The 17954-nt window shown below is 38.5% G+C and overlaps 1 protein-coding gene across 4 annotated transcripts in view; it reads left to right on the forward strand.

Moving 5' to 3' along the window:
- The window catches only part of LOC131037683 (lysine-specific demethylase JMJ31), a 159848-nt gene that overhangs the window by 68866 nt on the left and 73028 nt on the right, over nt 1-17954 (forward strand). The window lies entirely within an intron of this gene.

The raw sequence follows: 17954 nt of genomic DNA on the forward strand, positions 1-17954 counted from the left end.
ACTTCACAGCAGAAATGTTTAACCAGTCAAATGATTCGCTTCAGACAGAGGAAATGTAATGATGAATGCATAGACTGCTGGTGAAACAAATGCACCTGTACATATATGACTTTATGTTCTGATTTTTGCCTCTTCCTAATCGCTGCTTCTAATCTCCTCTAATGCCAATGTCCAGCAAAAGAAACAATCCCTGGCAAAATGCGAATGAGAAGAAGATAAGACTCTTCCTGTAGATGGACGTCCAGTTCTGATTTTGTACCATGAGCTTCTGCCAGCAATAGATGGACGCCTTGACTGCAAGAGGAAGCCCTTTGTCTGCTTATTTGATTCCATAAATTCCACTATTAATCCAGATGTGAACTCCGTTTGAATTCACCAATCTTGAAGGAATGGTTTCCGTCCAGCCTTCACTAATTACAAGGGTTTTTATCCTTAGAATATCCAGTCACTGATTTCCAGCAACAATGGAGAAATGGTTTCAATATCTAATTCTCATAACATGCTTTTGAAGGAAGATGAGGTTTGTTTATAAAGACTCAAACTCCAAATCAATCCCCACGCTCAAATGTGGGATAAATCCTCCTTTACTTTTAATTCCTCCTTATGAATTTGCTTCTCGAACAAGCTGGAGAGCTTTATTAATTAAAATAACTTTATATTGTTATTTTATAAAGTCACTTAATGCTATAATGCCCCCACTCTTAATGACATTTTATAAAGTTAAATAATAACTTTATAATATAATCATTAACAAATATCATTAAATGCCATTATAATTTTAATATCTCATTGATTACTCATTATCTCTCTGTCCCGTCTGAACCTGGAGGTCAACCATTGTTCCCACTATGCATCCAACTGCCTTACTAAAAATAGTAAGGTGGGTCTCTAATGTAGCACTGAATTACTATAAATAGTAAGTACCTCAAAACATAGCCAGAAACCTCTGAATAACCTAGCCTCAGAACATAAGAAAGATCTGGAAAAGTAAAGGCTGACCACTGGCACCTGAAAAGCTCTGTGATGCCCAAACTGGACCTTTTGAACAACTCCATTAGCCTATGAGGGTCAGGAAATAAGCTAATGTTAGAGTAATATTTTATTAGATAATAATTATTTATTTAATTATTAGTTTATTATACTCTATGCTTAAGCTAATCTTAGGAATCTTATAATTCTTTAGGGTTTTCACCTTTAGGGTTTTGAGTATCCTTTTATAAGGATTCTCTCTTTGTATTTTCATAACAACTGTAATTATTGAATTGCATTCTTGTTGCACAATCAATATGACTCCTCTTTTCTGGATCTCTGAATTCTGGCCTCCATAGCTTTTTTGCTTCTCTCCTTTTGTGACAGGTTTGCATGCAAGTGATTTTTGGGAGCTGTAGAGTTGATTTTTCCTCAACTCCAATATGGTATCAGAGCTTCAGATCTGCATGCCCCTGTTCTCTTCATGAGAGATTTTGGGCCTTGTTCTTAAGATCTGTGTATTTGGGGGTTTGTGCAGTTGTTTTTTTCCATTTTTGGGGGTAGCTGATTTTTTGGTACACTTTGGTGCCAAAAGGACCTCACAGTTGGATTCAGAAGGTTGATTCCATGAATTTTGATATATAATTTGCCTATTTTTGGTGATAGGGGCATGATTTTTTATTGGTACGTTTTTCGAGGCATGAAATCCATACGACTGTACCTGCAAATGCGTTAGAAAATTTTCTTCAAAAAAATAAAATAAAATAATTTTTTTTACCCTCTTTATGCCCTAAAAGAGGGGTTTTTTTTCTTTTGGCCGTAACTTTGTCATACGGAGGCGCTTTTTCGAAAACTTTATATCGTTGGAAAGCTCTTTTCGAGCTCTCTTCAGATCTGGAGGTTTGAACTTTTGATTTTGCTTTTTTGATAGTGTTTTTTGCTGTCAAAGCCAGAGGTTCTTTTTTGCACTCCGAGAGACATAACTTGAGCATTTGAACTTTGTTTTTCGAAAACTTTATATCGTTGGAAAGTTTGTTCTGTGTTCTTTCCATTCATATGAGTTTTCTTTCTAGATTCTGCTCCAGGTATATTTTATTTAGTTTTTTGCTTTTTCAGTACTTAAGTGAATATTCTTGGATGTTTCAGGTCCTGGGATCTCTTTCTTCGAGTAGGATGTCTCGTCTTTGGCTGTTCTTTCTGTTTCCAATCTTTTGTCTCTTTTGATCATTGTAGCATTTTATTTATGCAAACACACTGAGATAAAATGCCACCATGCATTGTATACTTGGGATCTTGCACATCTTGTGCCTTATTGTACATGCACTACTTATAAAGTGCTGTAATCTCCCCTTCTCCGCAGTGATTAGTTTTGTTGGCCGTTAGCCTAGTTCGGAGGCCCGTAGGCTAGTCGGGAGCAGAAACTAGGGTTTCCTATTTTCTAGGAGGATTCTTTGGTGTTTTCGAGGGATATATGTGGGAGTTTGACAGTTTGGATTTTGGATTCCTTCCGGTTTTTCAGAGAGCTTCAGGATGGTTCGACATGCATCTGCATCGGGTGACTTTTTCCAAACTTACTATTTTTTAGTAAGTGCGACGGCTGCTCAGAATGTGGTTATAATCACTTTGGAAACACTTACTATTTTTAGCAGTATGCTATTTTTAGTAAGTGCTATTTTTAGCAGTTCTATTTTTAGCAAGATGTCAGCAGGCCTGTTCAGATGGCTATTTCCGGCAGGTCAGTTTGAGCAGTTGGTCTTCTAGCATTTTTTGGTGCTATTCTTGGCAAGGATTCTACAGCTCAGCTCAGTGGCTATTTCTGGCAATATTATTTTGGCAGGATACTGTATTCACTCAGATGACTATTTTTAGCAGTTCAGTTCAAAGCCCCAACTCAGTTCAGTTTTGATGATTTCTAGCACTTCAGTCTCCGGTTAAATGTGGCAATAATCAGTATTTGAGGAGAAGGTAACTTTAATATATTAATACCTTAGGCATGAGGTATTAATATTTGATTATTTTATGGATGGACGACTTAGGAAGGGAGAAAATATTAATTTTATCCTAAGTCTATTTTGGCGAAATTTGCATATGACTTCAAGGGGGTCGTCATGGTGTTAATAATTAAATTATAACTCAAGGCAAATGGGGTGATTTTCTAAGTATATTGCCTTAGTAATATTTTTTATTTGGAAGTCATAGTTGGGTGCCCATTTTACACTTTATTTTATGACACTTATATTTATTAAAAAGGGCGTTTTTGGGTGAATGTGAATTGGGCGAACTTGTGCAAGGAAATGAAATGAAATGCAATGCCAAATGTGGATGAAATGGAATGGCATTTGGTTTGGGCGTATTCGGAGTGCATTTGAATTTGAATTTCGCTGGCAAAAAGTTATAAATAAGTGACTTGGGCTCTCATTTTGGTATCTCAGACAATTTACTCCGTTATGCTGTCGGATTGACTCCAGACAATCTTTGAGGGTGAATACCTCCTAGCGCTCTTGACAGACTTCGAGTGTGAGACATCACTCCTAGCTGTGATTGGATCTTCTGAATGTGTGGTTCGATTTTAGTGTGCATTTTCAGATTTCCAGTGTGGTGTGAATTTCAATGTTGCTGGTTTTTGGTGTGGCTGTAGCATGTTGTAGCTCATAACTCTCAATTCATGTGTCAGATCATTCTGGGTAGTGGCTCGTTCTCTTCCTATGCCACAGGCAATCAAGTTTGTAAGTTTGTAGAGCTTAATGTTGAGTATTTAATTTTTAAATGCAAATCGTAGTTCTTTCCTAGTCGTACTATGCTGGGCTGCCTGGGAATGCGTGCATAAATTCATTTGGGGGTTTTGGGTGCAGTTTGTTGGTTCTAATCTCATCGCCTGTCTTGTATCTCTCATTTGCGTCTGTTTGGGGGTCATTTTGTTGAGTGTGAATAGAGTTACGAGCATTTTTGTGAGTTTCTAGGCTGCTGGTCTGTGTGTTTCCAGCACATGGGTTGCGTATCAAAATCTGAAAAATTGTTAGTTTGGAGTGTTTCCTTGTGTGGAGTTGGTTTTAAAGTGTGTGGGTTCTTTGGAGTGTATTTAGAGATAATTTGAGTGTGTGGGGAGTGATTTAGAAGTGTTTGTGAGGATTTTAATGTTGCTGGTCTGTATTTCTAGCCTGCTGTTCATTCATATCAGATTTAGTTTTTTGGGGTTGAAGCTGGTTTTCAGGAGTGTGAGTCTATGGTTGTGGTGTGAAGAGTCCTAGTAATAAGTTGCAGCTGTTAGTTTGGGTTTTGGCATTTGAATATCCATGATGAATCATATTGTAATACTTGTTAGTAGTACTAACAGCAATTTATTTGAACTCTCTTAGTCCCACTGCATAAGTGGAAGAGGTTGGCCTTGCCGCCTAGTCTAGACAATGATTCTAGTAATTTTGTAATCCATGTTTGCATTGTAAAGCTGATTAGTAGTACTAACAGCTATATACTTGGATTGTTGTTCTTTGGCCCACAACATAAGTGGAAGAGGTTGGCTTGCCGCCTTCTTATCTATTGTAATTCTGTCCTCCTGCTGAATAAGTGGTGGAGTTGATTGCTATTTCATTTCTAGTCCTCCCGCTGCATGAGCGGTAGAGTAATTGTTCTTCAGTTTCTTGCATCATCCTTGGCTGGTTTACTGCCAAGTGATTTTTAATATTCTCCATATCCCGCTGAAAAGTGGAAGGGGTTGGCTTACCGTCCAAGCATTGTATTATTTCCTGTTATTCGAAGCTAACGATCCCCTCAACACCGTATGCTCTCACCTTCCCATATTGCGCACTCAATGATCAGAAAGTGGAAGGGTTAATTTCAGCATTATTGTATCTTGATTTCCTAACCTTAACAGGTTCTTGTTGTGATTGTAACTGGAAATAAATTGAAAAAAATCAAGGGGATATTACAAGTGCCATGGAGGGATTGATGTTTGTCTTTGTTTGCCATCTACCTTTGTCACGTGAGTGTTCCTTCCACGACATTAGCCTCATGATGTGTGCCAAGTGAGTGTTCCTTCCACGACACTATGTACTTTCTTTGCACCTTCGATGTTCCTGGTTCTTCGTCATGCAGTTCTTGTTGGTCATTCTTTTTAGTGTACCTGTCCTTCTCCCTTTTTCAGCGTTATGGGGAGGTTTGTCCTGTTGTTCTAATGCTTCCTTAGTTCGATTGATCAACTCTTTAGGCTTTGGTGTTTCATGCCATTTGTATCTTCGAGTTCAGTTGTTTCCCTTTGTTTGCCCTCTGATTCGAGTAGTGTAATTTGAGGGCACTCATGTAGATTACAGTCTTCTCTACCTGGTTATGTTCTATTTCAGAGGAGGTTCTTCATATCAGCAGTTACTCTTCGACAGTGTTTGTAGCTATTTCATGCTTCAATGGTGTTCTCTTCTTTTTGTTCTTGTCTTCTGGAACACTCTTGTTTGGAGGCTTCTTAATCCTTCACTTGAGCTTTCATCTCTTCTTGGAGAGGAGTTTTGTTCCCACAGGGTTTTGTCTTTTTTCTCCACTTTACAGAGATTTTATTGTATTTGGGTACCTCATCAGGTCTAATTGCCAGGACCCATTGTTGCTTTCATGCATTTTTTGCATGCTTTTTTAGTCCTTAGTTGTTTTTTAGCTACTCCCTAAGTTCATCTTAAGGGGGGGTGTTAGAGTAATATTCTATTAGCTAATAATTATTTATTTAATTATTAGTCTATTATACTCTGTGCTTAAGCTAAACTTATGAATCTTATATTTCTTTAGGGTTTTCACCTTTAGGGTTTTGAGTATCCTTTTATAAGAATTCTCTCTTTGTATTTTTATAACAACTATAATTATTTAATTGCATTCTTGATGCACAATCAATATGACTCCTCTTTTCTGGATCTTTGAATTCTAGCCTCCATAGCTTTTTTGCTTCTCTCCTTCTGTGACAGGTGATCTTTGTGTAAGAACCCTACTGATTCTTTGCTTCTATACTGCTCTACTACTGAATGCCCTGTTTGAATTAGTTTTGGGTGTTTTGAATAGATATATTGTTTTTTTGTATTTTGAGGGTTTATTGAAAACAAATAATCTAAAACTGAAACTAATTACAATAATCTTGAAAATTTTGAAACAACTGAACTACTACTGTAATGTATCTTTGTTTCTCAAGAGGATGGGAAAATACATTATTTTTTTAATAATAAAAATAATGGCAGCAACAACATGGAACCTGATTTTTATTTGATTCTTCTTTGCCTTCAACCGGAATTGAAGCATTTTACTATTCACTGCAGCACTGTAGCGTGTCACTATTCACGGGGTACTGTAGCGCGTCACTATTCACGGGGGTACTATAGCGCGTCAGTGTTCACGGGTACTATTCACGGGTACTGTTCACGTGTCACTGTTCACGCGCACTGTAGCAAATAACCATTCACAGCTGCACCTTATCTCTCCCTTATTTTGTGAATTCGATGAATACTGAAATAAATACTGTTGCAGCACAATCAGAAAATCTGTATGAGATTCTCTCAGAATTATCAAATTCACCAGGTATTTCACTGGCTCAAATGATGATCACATAGAGGAACTACGTTCTCCAACGACAAAGCTGTAAACCCTTCTCAGAGTTCAAAATCACAATGATCAAATATCTTTTTCTTTTTGTTTTCCTCTTTTCAAAAGCCTTATATATATTTCCCATGAAGGTTCGATTTTCTCCAATAAGGCATTAAATCAATTAATGATATTAAATGACATTTAATGATACAATATTTTCACTTTGTCATTTAATATTTCACCTTCGTAAAAGAGCCACAATTAATTAATTAAATGGTCCCCTTTAATGATACTTGGACCTTTACTTAAGTTATAATATAATAATATAAAATTATATTATAACTTAATAATATAAGCTCAAAACATTAATGTTTATTTAAACTAAATAAACATTAATATCTCCATTAATACTCAACATTTTTGAACGTTGTCTGAACTGGGAGCTAACATGATGAAGCTGCATATGATCATACCCCTTTACTAAAAATAGAAGGGGCCATCTCTAACATCTCAAACTTACTATAAATAGTAAGTATAGCAAATGAAGTCCAAATGATACCAAATGAAAGCCAGATCGAAACACACTGAACTCTAGAGATGATACAAGCCTCGGAAGACGCTCTATCCATACTCATTAGCCTACGAGGGTCATAATGATAGGCTAATCACCCAAAAAACCATGTCTGCTAAAATGGAGACATTACAGTCCGCCCCTCTTGAAATTGCTTGTCCCCAAGCAATATCGACTGCAAATAAACTCCTCCACCTGGATCCCAAACGAAAACCTGTGTAATGTCCCTGGTATTACCAACCAACTCCTGTAATGCCCACACCAAGGGCACAACTAACAAGACCTGCCAAACTAAATCAACCTCAACAATAGGTGTCACAAGAACATGAACATCAAGGGGAAGCAACTCTGAAAACTGACAATGTTTGCTACCCAAAACTGCGCAAGATAAGCTGTCAAACATATCATCTAACACATGCGCAACTGAACTATGCATCTGAGACAAATCATGTACATGAGAACCTGAAATGAGACTACCAACGATGCACACCATGTACATGCAATGAAACCTACCAGGGAACACCAACCAGAACTCGGATGCACACAAAGGATCCCTCAACATACTCGCTAGTGTCCCACATAGTATACCTGGATTCCAGTGCAATCTATACACACATCCATCTGTACTGTGAAGATAGGAGTACCTGGAAACATCTGCTACGCAACATCTCTCCACAAGCTTTGCTAAACCCTCATGGATGTGATATCCAACTAAACCATCATGCCCATTGTCACCATAGTCTCTCTGAAGCCATGTATCCAAAGGTAGCCTTTGTGTCATAGGAGTAACAATCTCCACTGGATACACATCAACATGATGGGAAACTGAACATTGCTCGAGCAAGTAGCCACCGACAATCAACTAAGTCGAGTACTTGCAACTGCTAGTTTCATTTACTGAAGATGGTAACTCTCCATCCCACAATGGATGGTATAATCTTGAAGCCAATCCACACCGATGCATCATCAAGTCCTCCACGTGTGGATCAAAAGAAAAGTGATGAGCACTCCTCACTGTGTAGTTGCGATAAAACGCTCCAACCTCGGTCAAGGGCTCATCTCTAACAATACTGGAATCATGAGATGGCTCCAATCTCTGACCCCGAACTGTTGATTGGGTAGGGGCTCTGGTAACCCTCTCTGCAAACCCAATCACAAAATCTCTATTAGGAAGCATTGTGGTCATAGTATCAATAATTACTCCCACACCACGCCTGATGGCGAGAGAACCTCGGATGAGAGTATCCTTGGTGGCTCCAAACGGACCCTCTCGAAACTCAGGACTCTCGAGAAGGTACTCAATAAATGAATCTATGCAGTAAAAACAATATAAGGCTGAGTCAACCTTATCCTTGAAGACCTGCAGCTGATCACGCTGACTCTGAGAAACAACAAGCTGGCGTCCACAATCAGTTGCATGGGATGAAGTAACAGATTTGCTTCCAAGAGAGGGAAACAAATCTACATGAGAGCCATACTCCCAACCACATGACACTATGCGAGTTCCATGTGAAGTGGATGGAGTAACGCCGCGTACTAACACACAACTCTCTGGAGAGTCCACCACTGCCACACAAGAGCTATCAACAATCTGACTTGTATCATCCGTCATAGCACTAACCTCAGGAGAACCTGATGCAACAAGTGGTTCTCTGCTGCTCTCAACCCTAATACTCATCCCAGCTAAGTCCCCTGTACCTGCATCAGTGACAGATGTAACCACATCCTCAACACACCCATCACTACAACCCGTGGGTGTAAACTCATCACCAAGTGATGCTATAGGAAACTCAATTGTATCCACAGATGGTGAAGATTGTGCTAAACTCAACACCACGGTAAGTTCCTCAACTTGTGACTGTGACTCACAAAGGGCTGACTGAGCGCTCTCCAACGAGTCCATAGTCACCTCAAGCTCATGGGTGAGCTCATCAACCTCCTCCTCCTTTCCCTTCAGTGCATCGTAGCAAGTGCAATCCCACTCAAGAAGATAATCCTTATCAGCAAGTAACTGCAAGTAATTCTGTTTCATTATCCCAATAGCTGCTCGGAGTGCATGGAACTCTGCCAGGGAAAGGCTACTATCACCGTGCTCATATGTTTCAGGAGTACTCCAACCAAAGGTCGCCAACATTTGTCGAGCGACATCAAAATGCTCCAAAGCTGTAGCAATCATATCATCATTAACCTTCAACTGCCTAGCCAGATGATGATACCCCCGTGACTCATTCTTTCCACCCAAATCTGCACTATGGTATGAAACCAAATCAACATCACTCACCTCATGATCAACAACATCATGTGTGCAATCAATTGTGCACACATCAATATCTAAGGTACTGCTGCTATGTACCTCATAGGATGGCTCAACTGGCAAGGTAGAAGTTGTTGTTATGACAATATCTTCACACAATTCCACTTCCAATGCAACTACATGGCCATCCAACTCATGATTCTGGGATCCTATGCCAAAGCATGAATCTTCAAACTTGTTTTCTAAGGTCTGATCTGAAAAATCAGACTCTAAATGACATGAATCCACATCACACATTACCCCATTAGTACCCAAATCTCGGGTACCCTCATGCGGCAACTTAATAGAAGCATCTTGCACATGTGTAGTCACTGCTCTCTCATGCTGATGCAAAATTTCATCACTGCTGTCATGTAGATCAGAACTCTTATGAGCCAAAATTCCCATGCAATCCTCATTCTTGACACTAGTATCACGAGTGCCAATACTCAAGGTCACTCCCACAACACTTTCTGAACTTTCCATGACTTTCAAATCATCATTACGCTCAAGTGCAAGGCTGCTGTCATGAAAATCAGACTTGTTATCATGACTGATAACAACTTCTTGAGTGCCAATAATCACCACATTCTCTTCAAGTTTCACCTTTTTATCCTTAAAAATAGATGTCATATACCGAGCAATTCTATCAAGTTTTGCAGGGTGTGAAATCAATTCATCCAGCTTCTTCTGGTTTTGTTTTAACTTTTCCAATGAGGAATACACTTGCTTCCTATTCTGGTCCCACTGATTCTGGGTACCTGAAGTAACCATGATTAACTACCTGAATCAATTTACCCAACAGGTTGGCAAGAAACCGCTCTGATACCAATGTAAGAACCCTACTGATTCTTTGCTTCTATACTGCTCTACTACTGAATGCCCTGTTTGAATTAGTTTTGGGTGTTTTGAATAGATATATTGTTTTTTTGTATTTTGAGGGTTTATTGATAACAAATAATCTAAAACTGAAACTAATTACAATAATCTTGAAAATTTTGAAACAACTGAACTACTACTGTAATGTATCTTTGTTTCTCAAGAGGATGGGAAAATACATTATTTTTTTAATAATAAAAATAGTGGCAGCAACAACATGGAACCTGATTTTTATTTGATTCTTCTTTGCCTTCAACCAGAATTGAAGCATTTTACTATTCACTGCAGCACTGTAGCATGTCACTATTCACGGGGTACTGTAGCACATCACTATTCACGGGGTACTGTAGCGCGTCAGTGTTCACGGGTACTATTCATGGGTACTGTTCACGTGTCACTGTTCACGCGCACTGTAGCAAATAACCATTCACAGCTGCACCTTATCTCTCCCTTATTTTGTGAATTCGATGAATACTGAAATAAATACTGTTGCAGCACAATCAGAAAATCTGTATGAGATTCTCTCAGAATTATCAAATTCACCAGGTATTTCACTGGCTCAAATGATGATCACATAGAAGAACTACGTTCTCCAACGGCAAAGCTGTAAACCCTTTTCAGAGTTCAAAATCACAATGATCAAATATCTTTTTCTTTTTGTTTTCCTCTTTTCAAAAGCCTTATATATATTTCCCATGAAGGTTCAATTTTCTCCAATAAGGCATTAAATCAATTAATGATATTAAATGACATTTAATGATACAATATTTTCACTTTGTCATTTAATATTTCACCTTCGTAAAAGAGCCACAATTAATTAATTAAATGGTCCCCTTTAATGATACTTGGACCTTTACTTAAGTTATAATATAATAATATAAAATTATATTATAACTTAATAATATAAGCTCAAAACATTAATGTTTATTTAAACTAAATAAACATTAATATCTCCATTAATACTCAACATTTTTGAACGTCGTCTGAACTGGGAGCTAACATGATGAAGCTGCATATGATCATACCCCTTTACTAAAAATAGAAGGGGCCATCTCTAACATCTCAAACTTACTATAAATAGTAAGTATAGCAAATGAAGTCCAAATGATACCAAATGAAAGCCAGATCGAAACACACTAAACTCTAGAGATGATACAAGCCTCGGAAGACGCTCTATCCATACTCATTAGCCTACGAGGGTCATAATGATAGGCTAATCACCCAAAAAACCATGTCTGCTAAAATGGGGACATTACACTTTGGGAGCTGTAGAGTTGATTTTTCCTCAACTCCAATATGGTATTTAGCTACTCCCTAAGTTCATCTTAAGGGGGGGTGTTAGAGTAATCTTTTATTAGCTAATAATTATTTATTTAATTATTAGTCTATTATACTCTATGCTTAAGCTAAACTTAGGAATCTTATAATTCTTTAGGGTTTTCACCTTTAGGGTTTTGAGTATCCTTTTATAAGGATTCTCTCTTTTTATTTTCATAACAACTGTAATTATTGAATTGCATTCTTGTTGCACAATCGATATGACTCCTCTTTTTTGGATCTTTGAATTTTGGCCCCCATAGCTTTTTTGCTTCTCTCCTTCTGTGACTGGTTTGCATGTAGGTGATCTTTGGGAGCTGTAGAGTTGATTTTTCCTCAACTCCAATAGCTAATCCTCTGAAAATTGATGTTCATGAAAATGGGGACATTACATTTTTACTTTGTACATGTTATGTTTTTTATGCCAAGATCAACTACTAAACATTGAATCAAAAGCAACACAAAATAGATTAACAATTTGAAATAAACTCATACCACAAAAAAGGTGAGACGAGGTTTTTGAAGTGGGAAAACCACTTGCTAGAAGCAAACCCTGCATATATTAATAAAGATGGAAACTTCAAATTGTACAATGCTTGCAATTTATTTGCTATAAAAAAATCATGGGATTTCCAAGGTAACAAGATACCTAAGTACCACCATAAAGAAAAGGGATTGAGGACCACTTTTTGGAGGTGAAAAGGAGAGTTATATGTAATGTCCTGTTGTGACCATTTCACACATCGCCCCATTAGAATGGGGACCCCCATTTTTTCTTAGGGTTTTGCTTTCCCTTAGTTTTTCTCTCTGCTTGCTAGGTTTTGAGTGAGTGAGTGGTTGCCTGGGCTGGCTAGATTAGGGCTAATCTCTGAAAGCTCGTTTTAGGGTTTCTTTCAAGCTGAGTCTAGCCTAGTTTTGGGAGGTCGGTAGTTGTCTGCCTGGAACCTTAAGTTCGCCTTAATGAAGTATTTCCTTTCAGGAGAATCAAGATGGTGAGATTGAAGAAGAGGGTGAATAGGTCTAAGGTCAGGGTAGGTCTAGTTTGAGGGTTTTCTTGTTATAGTCCTGTTTTCTTCTAGGTCTGAGTCGATTGAGTAGAGTCAGTGGTCAGAGAGGGATGAAAGTGGTAATTTCAGAAATTGATGAATGAATGCACTGGATGATGATTTAAGGAGTTTTGGAAGGAAATGATCAATATTGTTGACTTTTGAGGCGTAATTGAGAAAGTTGATACATTTTTTGCCTTGAAGAAGAGTTTTTAGGCTTTGAAATGATGAAAGCCAGTCTAGGATGAGATTTTCGCTCCTAACCCTTCCAAAGGGTCCAGAGCGAACTCTCCCTTTTTGCCTCCCTTTGGCCCTGAAAACCCAGTTGGACCTTGCCTAGACCAAATTGGATGGAGATTTGTCTTGATTGTGAAGCAAGGAAGTTGATTTGATCAAATTTGGAGGAAAATGAAATGAACCAAGGTGAGGAACTAGCCAAGAATATGATTTTCGCTCCTAACCCTTCCAAAGGGTCCAGAGTGAAAATCCCCTTTAGCATCAAATTTTCACTTGTCAAGGCCAGGATTATAGCTTCCTTAGGCATAGTAAAGACAAATTGATATGTTCTAGCCCTAGGAAGTGATTAATGATGGGTAAGATGAAAGATTTTAGTCAAGAGGATGAATTTCGCTCCTGACCCTTCCAAAGGGTCTAGAGCGAAATTCTTGAAAGCTCTCATTTCTCCTTGGCTAAAGTCAGGATCTTGATGGGGATGCGTGAGGAAGGGTCTTTGTTTGCCTCTCAAAAAAAATTGGAGTTCAAAAGGTCGAGAATCAAGCTCAATTCTTGATTTTCGCTCCTGACCCTTCCAAAGGGTCCAAAGCGAAAATCTTTGTAGCCCACATTTCCTTTCCAATTTTGGCTAAGCGTTGGTTTCTAAGGCATGTTTGAGGATGAATTGATATGTTTTTGCCTGGAGATTTTTTTATTGATTTTGAAGAACAAGATTTTGGCCTAAAGGAGAATTTCGCTCCTGACCCTTCCAAAGGGTCCAGAGCGAAATTCATCATAAACCTTATTTGTTGCCTTGAATGGACTAGAAACCTTGCTCCTAATGTGGAAAATGATCTAATTTTGCCTTATGAGGTGGTTTGAAGTTTGAAAAGTGAGCAATCTAGCCTGGAATGAGATTTTCACTCCTGACCCTTCCAAAGGGTCCAGAGCAAAAATCTTCTTAAAGCTCATTTCCTCTTTAAGTTTGGCTAAATTTTGATTTGCAGGGTATCTTGGAAGGAAGGTTGGACATTCTTGTTGCCTTTGAAATGTTTGATAGCATTGAAAAATGAAGGATTTTGGACCAAAAAGGAAATTTCGCTCCTGACCCTTCCAAAGGGTCCAGAGCGAAATTCCTAAAAAGTCTTATTTTTGCATTGAAGAAGGTCAAGTTCTTGGTCTTTTATGAATTGAATGGAAGGGAGATAGCTTGTATTTGCCTCTTGAAGATGTTTTGAATTGAAAAAATGAAGAATCTAGCCCAAGTCAAGATTTCGCTCCTAACCCTTCCAAAGGGTCCAGAGCGAAAATCTCTCTAAGAGGCATTTCTTGCCTTGTTTGGCCAAATCTTGATGACCAAGGCATGTTGAAGGAGAGAATTGACATGTTGGAATCCTTGGGGATGCTTGGAAGTTATGAAAATGAAGGATTTTAGCCAAGAAAGGAAATTTCGCTCTTGACCCTTCTAAAGGGTCCAGAGCGAAATTCCTTATAAGCCTACTTTTTGACCTTTCTTGGATATGAAACCTTATTCCTAGGGCAATGAAAGATGAAATTCTACCTTGCAAAGAAGTTTCAAGTTGAAAAAATGATGATTTTTGGTCAAGAATGAGATTTTCGCTCTTGACCCTTCCAAAGGGTCCAGAGCGAATTCTCTCAAAACTTCTCTTTGCTATCAATTTTTTGCTAAGATCAAGTGTGGGATAAGGTAAAATCAAGGAGAAGTTGCCCCTAAGAGTGACTTTAAGTTGCTAGAAACCATGCAAGATGAAGGAATTGAGCCTAAAAGTGATTTTCGCTCCTGACCCTTCCAAAGGGTCCAGAGCGAAAATCCTAAAAACCATCTTTTTTTCCAAAATTTGAGCAAAGCCAAGCCTAGACAAGGGTGCGAGAAGTCATTTGGATTGCCTTAGAGTGGATTTTGGTCGCCAAGAATGCAAGTTTTGAAGCCAAATAAGAAATTCGCTCCTGACCCTTCCAAAGGGTCCAAAGCGAAAAACCCTAAAAACACTTTTTCCTTCAAGACTTGAGTGAAACCAGGCCTGGACTACAATGAAAGAAGCTATTTAGAGTGCCTTGGAAAGATGTTTGACTTTCAAAGTGTGAATTTTGAGCTCAAATGAGAAATTTGCTCCTGACCCTTCCAAAGGGTCCAGAGCGAAATTCTGGATAGGTCCTGTCCTTGGCTAGGTTGTTGAGCAAAATTGACCTTTTTCGCCTTGTAAGGATCAAACCAATACTGGCAAGTTAAGAAGTGGATTCAAACTGAAGGAGTTTAGATGAATTGAAGTGAAGGAGATTGGAAATTTGGCCTGAAGGGTGAATTTCGCTCCTAACCCTTCCAAAGGGTCCAGAGCGAAATTCCTAAAATGTAGTGTTTCCTTCAAAATATTGTTAAGACAAGTCAGTGGTCAAGGAGAATGGACCCTGGAGATTGCTTTGGAGAAGGTCGATGATCAAGCAAAGGTGAATTTTGACCTAAAAAGTGAATTTTGCTCCTGACCCTTCCAAAGGGTCCAGAGCGAAATTCCCATTTGCACCTAATTTACCCATGTGAAAGGCTAAAATTTGAAATCCTAGGCTTTGTTAGACCAAAACAAGCGTAAGCTCGCCTTCCGGAGGATTTTGGAGTGAAGAAAAGGAGGTATTCAAGGCCTAATCAAGAAAATCGCTCCTGACCCTTCCAAAGGGTCCAGGGCGAAATTCTTGAAAACACCTATTATTCACCTTGTTTAGGCTAAGTTGAAGGCAAGTTGCAAAATTATGATGGCAAGAACATGAAAGATGGCAAATCTAGGTTGTAAGGATGTTGATTAATGAAGCAAACAAGCCTAGATAAAAGTTCAAGCAAGCCTCCTTGGAGAGACCTAAACTTTGAACATTTTAATGCCCAAGGAGAATGAAAATTCCTCAAGCCTTGATCAAGCTTTAGCATTTGCTAAGCTATCCTATAGTTTTTCATTAAATTTGCCAATAAAAACTCTCATTTGGGAGACTAAGACAAATTCGCACAAATTAAGGCACTTATAAATTAATCAATTAATTTCCTAAGCCTTAAAATAAATAAAAATCCACCTTTAGCTTTGAAATTAATTAAAAAAATTTAAAAAATCATGCTTGAGTGCCCAAAATCATTATTGTGCCTTTGCAAAAAAGTCGGCCATGCTTATGGAGGAGTTTTATTTTATTTTATTAAAGCCTTTACCAAGTCGGCCTTGAGGCAAAGCAAGTTGAGTACCCTATATAAGGGAGGTATGTTTTGACAATTTTAAATAATTCATGCATTTTCCCTTGTGCGAACTTGAAGAGCAGATTTGGAGGTGCGAAATTGAGCAGGTTGGAGGATAATTTCCAGATTTTGGAAGATATTTGAAGACTAGTTGAAGGCGAATTTTTGATTGAGAAGCTGATTGGAGGATAATATTCAGATTGAAGGCTGATTGAAGGTTAATTCATTCAAAGAGAGGACCAGAAATTCAGATCAAACATCTTTGTCTAGCAAATTCTCATTCTTCCTTCATTCATTTTTCAAAGTTTGATAGCTAAAAATCAAGGGAGAGGTATGAATAATCAGATTTTTGAAAGTTTGTTCAAGATTTTAGTTTGATTTCCATAGCAATCCTTTGAAAATCTAAGTCTTGTGCAATCTGATTTCCATTCATAATTAATATTAATTTGAAAATTCATAATTCTAGGATTTATCATATCATTTTCAAATTAATATTTAGTTATTTCCTTGAAAGGTCTTAAATCCTATACCTTAAGATATTATGCTCAAACCCTAACTTTAAGCTTTTGTGTAGGTATCAAATGACGACCCCCAAGGCCGGAGGATCCACTACTTGACAGGCTCTCATCAAGGAGGATCAGAGGAATGATGAATTGGAGACCAGGATCGTGTCCATGTGGAGCAATATCAGAGACACCAATCTAGGAAACTTCAATGTGAAGAAGTTTCGAGAAGCGCCCTACATCGGCAAGCCGTCACCTGTTGCAAAGAAGATAATTGAGAGTGGCATCAACAAGGCTACAGGTTTCCCTCCCGCAGTCAAGTGTCATGAGTTGATGATCGAGTGTGCCCGACACTATGATTCACACTCAAGGACGATTGTAGCCAAGGATGGAACTATCTTAGCCTATCTTTCGGAGGAAGCTATAAGTGAAGCCTTTCATCTCCCGGAACATAGAGACATGATCTACAAAAGTCTAGAAGGAGCTAGGTCTATCTATGAGGATGATCCTGATTCCTGCTTGAAATTCATTAACTAGAATTGGCTACTCAAGAGTAGACCTTGCCTGAACAAGATTCCCAATGCACCGCACATAATCGACTTCCAAGAAGAATTCAAGGATTTGATAACCTTGCTCAATTAGGTCACAAGTGCCTCTCAAGCTTTCTTCTTCAACAAGTGGATGTTCTTCTTCATACAACTCATCGTCCAAGGAAAGGGAATGCTCAATTGGGCTAGAATCATTAGCAACAGCCTGGACGTGCAGTTGAGAAGACTAAAGCCTACCAAGTCGTTTCACATGAGTTCATATGTTATATATGCCTTGATCAGAGGTTTTGAGTATGCAGGACTACCTCACAAAGGAGTTGTTGGAAGAGGACCCAGAGAAATAAGAGTTTGTGATTCTTATGTTCAATTGCATCATGCGCCAGGAAGTGACTACAAGCTAGTCAATGACACCTTCACAATGTATATCACCAGGACATTGCAAGGAGGGATTCACAATCGACTATCTCTGGATGCACAAGAGCTCGTGAAGAAGCATGGTGCATGGTTCATTCAGTTCCCAAAATTCACATACATCAAAGTTCATGGATGTCCTTCGCCTCCCTACATGTTGCCGAGATATCCTACAAACGGGATAATACTACTTGAGGTGACTAGGCAGTTGGCAGCTTATGCAAAGGCATCAAGACACAAGCATGGAAATGGAATTCCCGTACCCATCCTACTAGGGAACTCAATTGAAGTGTGTCTTGATACTCAGGCCGCGGAAGATGCGGAGAAGGAATTATCTCTATATTCATTCACATCCTTTGCCTCAAGGGAGAATTTTGATCCTCATGGTTCTATAGAAGAGACAGTCGGGAAGAAGTACAAACATG

The sequence above is a fragment of the Cryptomeria japonica genome, chromosome 10 (genome assembly GCF_030272615.1).
Source record: "Cryptomeria japonica chromosome 10, Sugi_1.0, whole genome shotgun sequence".
Classification (NCBI taxonomy): domain Eukaryota; kingdom Viridiplantae; phylum Streptophyta; class Pinopsida; order Cupressales; family Cupressaceae; genus Cryptomeria; species Cryptomeria japonica.